The sequence below is a fragment of the Schistocerca serialis genome, unplaced genomic scaffold (assembly GCF_023864345.2).
Source record: "Schistocerca serialis cubense isolate TAMUIC-IGC-003099 unplaced genomic scaffold, iqSchSeri2.2 HiC_scaffold_1186, whole genome shotgun sequence".
NCBI classification, from domain to species: domain Eukaryota; kingdom Metazoa; phylum Arthropoda; class Insecta; order Orthoptera; family Acrididae; genus Schistocerca; species Schistocerca serialis.
Window position 1 is genome coordinate 1 of NW_026047388.1, and position 6,442 is coordinate 6,442.

At 58.6% G+C, this 6,442-nt stretch overlaps 1 non-coding gene and 1 pseudogene across 1 annotated transcript; both read left to right on the forward strand.

The window, feature by feature from the left end:
* Positions 1-1,942: 1,942 nt before the first annotated feature.
* Positions 1,943-2,097, forward strand: LOC126434305 (5.8S ribosomal RNA). Its single transcript, XR_007579126.1, has one exon. It is a non-coding gene; the product is annotated as a 5.8S ribosomal RNA (ribosomal RNA).
* Positions 2,098-2,285: 188 nt separating this feature from the next.
* LOC126434333 (large subunit ribosomal RNA) lies at positions 2,286-5,265 on the forward strand (annotated as a pseudogene).
* The last annotated feature ends 1,177 nt before the right edge of the window (positions 5,266-6,442 follow it).

Here is a 6,442-nt window from a genome sequence, read left to right on the forward strand (position 1 = left end):
TTATCAACTGTCGATGGTAGGTTCTGCGCCTACCATGGTTGTAACGGGTAACGGGGAATCAGGGTTCGATTCCGGAGAGGGAGCCTGAGAAACGGCTACCACATCCAAGGAAGGCAGCAGGCGCGCAAATTACCCACTCCCGGCACGGGGAGGTAGTGACGAAAAATAACGATACGGGACTCATCCGAGGCCCCGTAATCGGAATGAGTACACTTTAAATCCTTTAACGAGTATCTATTGGAGGGCAAGTCTGGTGCCAGCAGCCGCGGTAATTCCAGCTCCAATAGCGTATATTAAAGTTGTTGCGGTTAAAAAGCTCGTAGTTGGATTTGTGTCCCACGCTGTTGGTTCACCGCCCGTCGGTGTTTAACTGGCATGTATCGTGGGACGTCCTGCCGGTGGGGCGAGCTGAAGGCGTGCGACGCGCCTCGTGCGTGCTCGTGCGTCCCGAGGCGGACCCCGTTGCAATCCTACCAGGGTGCTCTTGAGTGAGTGTCTCGGTGGGCCGGCACGTTTACTTTGAACAAATTAGAGTGCTTAAAGCAGGCAAGCCCGCCTGAATACTGTGTGCATGGAATAATGGAATAGGACCTCGGTTCTATTTTGTTGGTTTTCGGAACCCGAGGTAATGATTAATAGGGACAGGCGGGGGCATTCGTATTGCGACGTTAGAGGTGAAATTCTTGGATCGTCGCAAGACGAACAGAAGCGAAAGCATTTGCCAAGTATGTTTTCATTAATCAAGAACGAAAGTTAGAGGTTCGAAGGCGATCAGATACCGCCCTAGTTCTAACCATAAACGATGCCAGCCAGCGATCCGCCGCAGTTCCTCCGATGACTCGGCGGGCAGCCTCCGGGAAACCAAAGCTTTTGGGTTCCGGGGGAAGTATGGTTGCAAAGCTGAAACTTAAAGGAATTGACGGAAGGGCACCACCAGGAGTGGAGCCTGCGGCTTAATTTGACTCAACACGGGAAACCTCACCAGGCCCGGACACCGGAAGGATTGACAGATTGATAGCTCTTTCTTGATTCGGTGGGTGGTGGTGCATGGCCGTTCTTAGTTGGTGGAGCGATTTGTCTGGTTAATTCCGATAACGAACGAGACTCTAGCCTGCTAACTAGTCGCGTGACATCCTTCGTGCTGTCAGCGATTACTTTTCTTCTTAGAGGGACAGGCGGCTTCTAGCCGCACGAGATTGAGCAATAACAGGTCTGTGATGCCCTTAGATGTTCTGGGCCGCACGCGCGCTACACTGAAGGAATCAGCGTGTCTTCCTAGGCCGAAAGGTCGGGGTAACCCGCTGAACCTCCTTCGTGCTAGGGATTGGGGCTTGCAATTGTTCCCCATGAACGAGGAATTCCCAGTAAGCGCGAGTCATAAGCTCGCGTTGATTACGTCCCTGCCCTTTGTACACACCGCCCGTCGCTACTACCGATTGAATGATTTAGTGAGGTCTTCGGACTGGTACGCGGCATTGACTCTGTCGTTGCCGATGCTACCGGAAAGATGACCAAACTTGATCATTTAGAGGAAGTAAAAGTCGTAACAAGGTTTCCGTAGGTGAACCTGCGGAAGGATCATTACCGACTAGACTGCATGTCTTTCGATGTGCGTGTCGTGTCGCGCAACACGCTACCTGTACGGCTCGCAGTAGCCGTGCGCCGCGTGCGGAACCACGCGTGCTTCTCAAAACTAACGCCAATGTTGTGTGGTACGAGCGCTGAAGCGCTGGAGCGGCTGGCCTGCGGCACCTGGCACCTGGCGCCTGGCGCCGGTTTTGAATGACTTTCGCCCGACTGCCTGTCCGCTCCGGTGTGGAGCCGTACGACGCCCATCGGCCGTGAGGCCGTTGGACACAGAACGCTTGAACAGGGGCCGCCACACGCCTACGTCCCGCCTATGCAACTGTCTTGAAAGAGACGGTGGAAACTAAGAAAAGATCACCCAGGACGGTGGATCACTCGGCTCGTGGGTCGATGAAGAACGCAGCAAATTGCGCGTCGACATGTGAACTGCAGGACACATGAACATCGACGTTTCGAACGCACATTGCGGTCCATGGATTCCGTTCCCGGGCCACGTCTGGCTGAGGGTCGGCTACGTATACTGAAGCGCGCGGCGTTTGCCCCGCTTCGCAGACCTGGGAGCGTCGCGGCCGCCTGTGGGGCCGGCCGCGCCTCCTTAAACGTGCGATGCGCGCCCGTCGCCTGGCGGTTCGCATACCGGTACTTACTCGGTAGCGTGCACAGCCGGCTGGCGGTGTGGCGTGCGACACCTCGTACAACGACCTCAGAGCAGGCGAGACTACCCGCTGAATTTAAGCATATTACTAAGCGGAGGAAAAGAAACTAACAAGGATTCCCCCAGTAGCGGCGAGCGAACAGGGAAGAGTCCAGCACCGAACCCCGCAGGCTGCCGCCTGTCGTGGCATGTGGTGTTTGGGAGGGTCCACTACCCCGACGCCTCGCGCCGAGCCCAAGTCCAACTTGAATGAGGCCACGGCCCGTAGAGGGTGCCAGGCCCGTAGCGGCCGGTGCGAGCGTCGGCGGGACCTCTCCTTCGAGTCGGGTTGCTTGAGAGTGCAGCTCCAAGTGGGTGGTAAACTCCATCTGAGACTAAATATGACCACGAGACCGATAGCGAACAAGTACCGTGAGGGAAAGTTGAAAAGAACTTTGAAGAGAGAGTTCAAAAGTACGTGAAACCGTTCTGGGGTAAACGTGAGAAGTCCGAAAGGTCGAACGGGTGAGATTCACGCCCATCCGGCCACTGGCCTCCGCCCTCGGCAGATGGGGCCGGCCGCCCGCGCGGAGCAATCCGCGGCGGGGTCGTGTCCGGTTGCCTTTCCACTCGCCGCGGGGTGGGGCCGTTCCGGTGTGCGGTGGGCCGCACTTCTCCCCTAGTAGGACGTCGCGACCCGCTGGGTGCCGGCCTACGGCCCGGGTGCGCAGCCTGTCCTTCCGCGGGCCTCGGTTCGCGTCTGTTGGGCAGAGCCCCGGTGTCCTGGCTGGCTGCCCGGCGGTATATCTGGAGGAGTCGATTCGCCCCTTTGGGCGCTCGGGCTCCCGGCAAGCGCGCGCGGTTCTTCCCGGATGACGGACCTACCTGGCCCGGCCCCGGACCCGCGCCGCTGTTGGCTCGGGATGCTCTCGGGCGGAATAATCGCTCCCGTCAGCGGCGCTTCAGCTTTGGACAATTTCACGACCCGTCTTGAAACACGGACCAAGGAGTCTAACATGTGCGCGAGTCATTGGGCTGTACGAAACCTAAAGGCGTAATGAAAGTGAAGGTCTCGCCTTGCGCGGGCCGAGGGAGGATGGGGCTTCCCCGCCCTTCACGGGGCGGCGGCCTCCGCACTCCCGGGGCGTCTCGTCCTCATTGCGAGGTGAGGCGCACCTAGAGCGTACACGTTGGGACCCGAAAGATGGTGAACTATGCCTGGCCAGGACGAAGTCAGGGGAAACCCTGATGGAGGTCCGTAGCGATTCTGACGTGCAAATCGATCGTCGGAGCTGGGTATAGGGGCGAAAGACTAATCGAACCATCTAGTAGCTGGTTCCCTCCGAAGTTTCCCTCAGGATAGCTGGTGCTCGTACGAGTCTCATCCGGTAAAGCGAATGATTAGAGGCCTTGGGGCCGAAACGACCTCAACCTATTCTCAAACTTTAAATGGGTGAGATCTCCGGCTTGCTTGATATGCTGAAGCCGCGAGCAAACGACTCGGATCGGAGTGCCAAGTGGGCCACTTTTGGTAAGCAGAACTGGCGCTGTGGGATGAACCAAACGCCGAGTTAAGGCGCCCGAATCGACGCTCATGGGAAACCATGAAAGGCGTTGGTTGCTTAAGACAGCAGGACGGTGGCCATGGAAGTCGGAATCCGCTAAGGAGTGTGTAACAACTCACCTGCCGAAGCAACTAGCCCTGAAAATGGATGGCGCTGAAGCGTCGTGCCTATACTCGGCCGTCAGTCTGGCAGTCATGGCCGGTCCTTGCGGCCGGCCGCGAAGCCCTGACGAGTAGGAGGGTCGCGGCGGTGGGCGCAGAAGGGTCTGGGCGTGAGCCTGCCTGGAGCCGCCGTCGGTGCAGATCTTGGTGGTAGTAGCAAATACTCCAGCGAGGCCCTGGAGGGCTGACGCGGAGAAGGGTTTCGTGTGAACAGCCGTTGCACACGAGTCAGTCGATCCTAAGCCCTAGGAGAAATCCGATGTTGATGGGGGCCGTCATAGCATGATGCACTTTGTGCTGGCCCCCGTTGGGCGAAAGGGAATCCGGTTCCTATTCCGGAACCCGGCAGCGGAACCGATACAAGTCGGGCCCCTCTTTTAGAGATGCTCGTCGGGGTAACCCAAAAGGACCCGGAGACGCCGTCGGGAGATCGGGGAAGAGTTTTCTTTTCTGCATGAGCGTTCGAGTTCCCTGGAATCCTCTAGCAGGGAGATAGGGTTTGGAACGCGAAGAGCACCGCAGTTGCGGCGGTGTCCCGATCTTCCCCTCGGACCTTGAAAATCCGGGAGAGGGCCACGTGGAGGTGTCGCGCCGGTTCGTACCCATATCCGCAGCAGGTCTCCAAGGTGAAGAGCCTCTAGTCGATAGAATAATGTAGGTAAGGGAAGTCGGCAAATTGGATCCGTAACTTCGGGATAAGGATTGGCTCTGAGGATCGGGGCGTGTCGGGCTTGGTCGGGAAGTGGGTCAGCGCTAACGTGCCGGGCCTGGGCGAGGTGAGTGCCGTAGGGGTGCCGGTAAGTGCGGGCGTTTAGCGCGGGCGTGGTCTGCTCTCGCCGTTGGTTGGCCTCGTGCTGGCCGGCGGTGCAGGATGCGCGCGCCTGCGCGGCGTTCGCGCCCCGGTGCTTCAACCTGCGTGCAGGATCCGAGCTCGGTCCCGTGCCTTGGCCTCCCACGGATCTTCCTTGCTGCGAGGCCGCGTCCGCCTTAGCGTGCTCCTCCGGGGGCGCGCGGGTGCGCGGATTCTCTTCGGCCGCCATTCAACGATCAACTCAGAACTGGCACGGACTGGGGGAATCCGACTGTCTAATTAAAACAAAGCATTGCGATGGCCCTAGCGGGTGTTGACGCAATGTGATTTCTGCCCAGTGCTCTGAATGTCAACGTGAAGAAATTCAAGCAAGCGCGGGTAAACGGCGGGAGTAACTATGACTCTCTTAAGGTAGCCAAATGCCTCGTCATCTAATTAGTGACGCGCATGAATGGATTAACGAGATTCCCGCTGTCCCTATCTACTCGCCGGGAAAGCGGTCTGCGTGGCGCCACCCGGGGGAGGTGTGTTGCCTCCCGATAACTGGGTTAAAAACCGCCAGGAGACCCTCTGATTCCCTGAAAGTTTTGCCTTCAGCAGGGCTCAGAGGAACCTGAGTGGGGCGGGGACCGTAATGTCCTATCCCGTGGCCTTGACGTGGCCCTGGCGCTCAGTACCCCCACAAGATGGGGCGAAGCTAACACGGGAAGGGCCGTCCATGCATGACGTTAAAAGGCTAGCCCTTAACTGGGTGCAACCCACACTGGTCCGCACTGGCCCACCGTGAATTATCAAAAGCGGTGGGTGAGACATGGTCGGTCATGATCCCCCGGTACGTGTGGAGACCCTCCGGGGAACGTAACTCGGGTTTGAGTGCCGCACCGTCTCGTTGATGTCAAACTCCACGTATAAGACCCGGACTGACTCCTTTAACACCTTCCGGGCTGCGTTGATAGGTGTGGGTTGTCGTTGTGTCAAGGCAGGACGTAAAACTCCCGTCCTGGCAGGACGTTAAATGCCCCCAACCCAAGCGAAAGCAAAGGGTGCATGGCGCAGGGGAAGCTGCGTTACGGGAGGCATAACAACTGTCTCTCCTGAGTTGAGCGCGGTGGCTGGGCGAGGGTATGAGGGTAAGTCTCACGACGATCCCGGAACCCTGCGGTCTGGCCACTGCAGTTCCTCACGTCATGGACGACGTTAAAAGTCCCCCAACCCAAGGTGAAAGCAAAGGGTGCATGGCGCAGGGGGAGCTGCGTAAACAAGGACACAACACCTGTCCTGATTTTCCCGCGGCTGTACTCGCTGGGGAGGGATCGTGGCCTGAGCCGGCAAAGGCTCAGCGCCATGTCGGGGACTTCGACATGCTCCGCCAAACCAGGGCGTGGTAACACGTCCCTGGCTAGGTTAGATGGGGCCAGACCCCCGAAAGTCTGGGGGACCGACCCAGCACCTGGGTAGGGCTGGGTCTAAGGCCTTAGGGTGGAAACTCGGCCTAGTAGGGGGCGAAGGCCGAGAGGTGAATCCGCCTCTCCGGAATGCGCTGGGCATTTGCCGGGGAGGGACGGGAGAAATCTCCAGTGGTACAGTCGTGGAAGGGGACTAGTGCGCTGGAAACGGCGCGCTAAACCCGGCAGCTCACAAAGCTCTTGGTCCAGGGGCGGGACTGGTGAGCGAGCTGCACTAA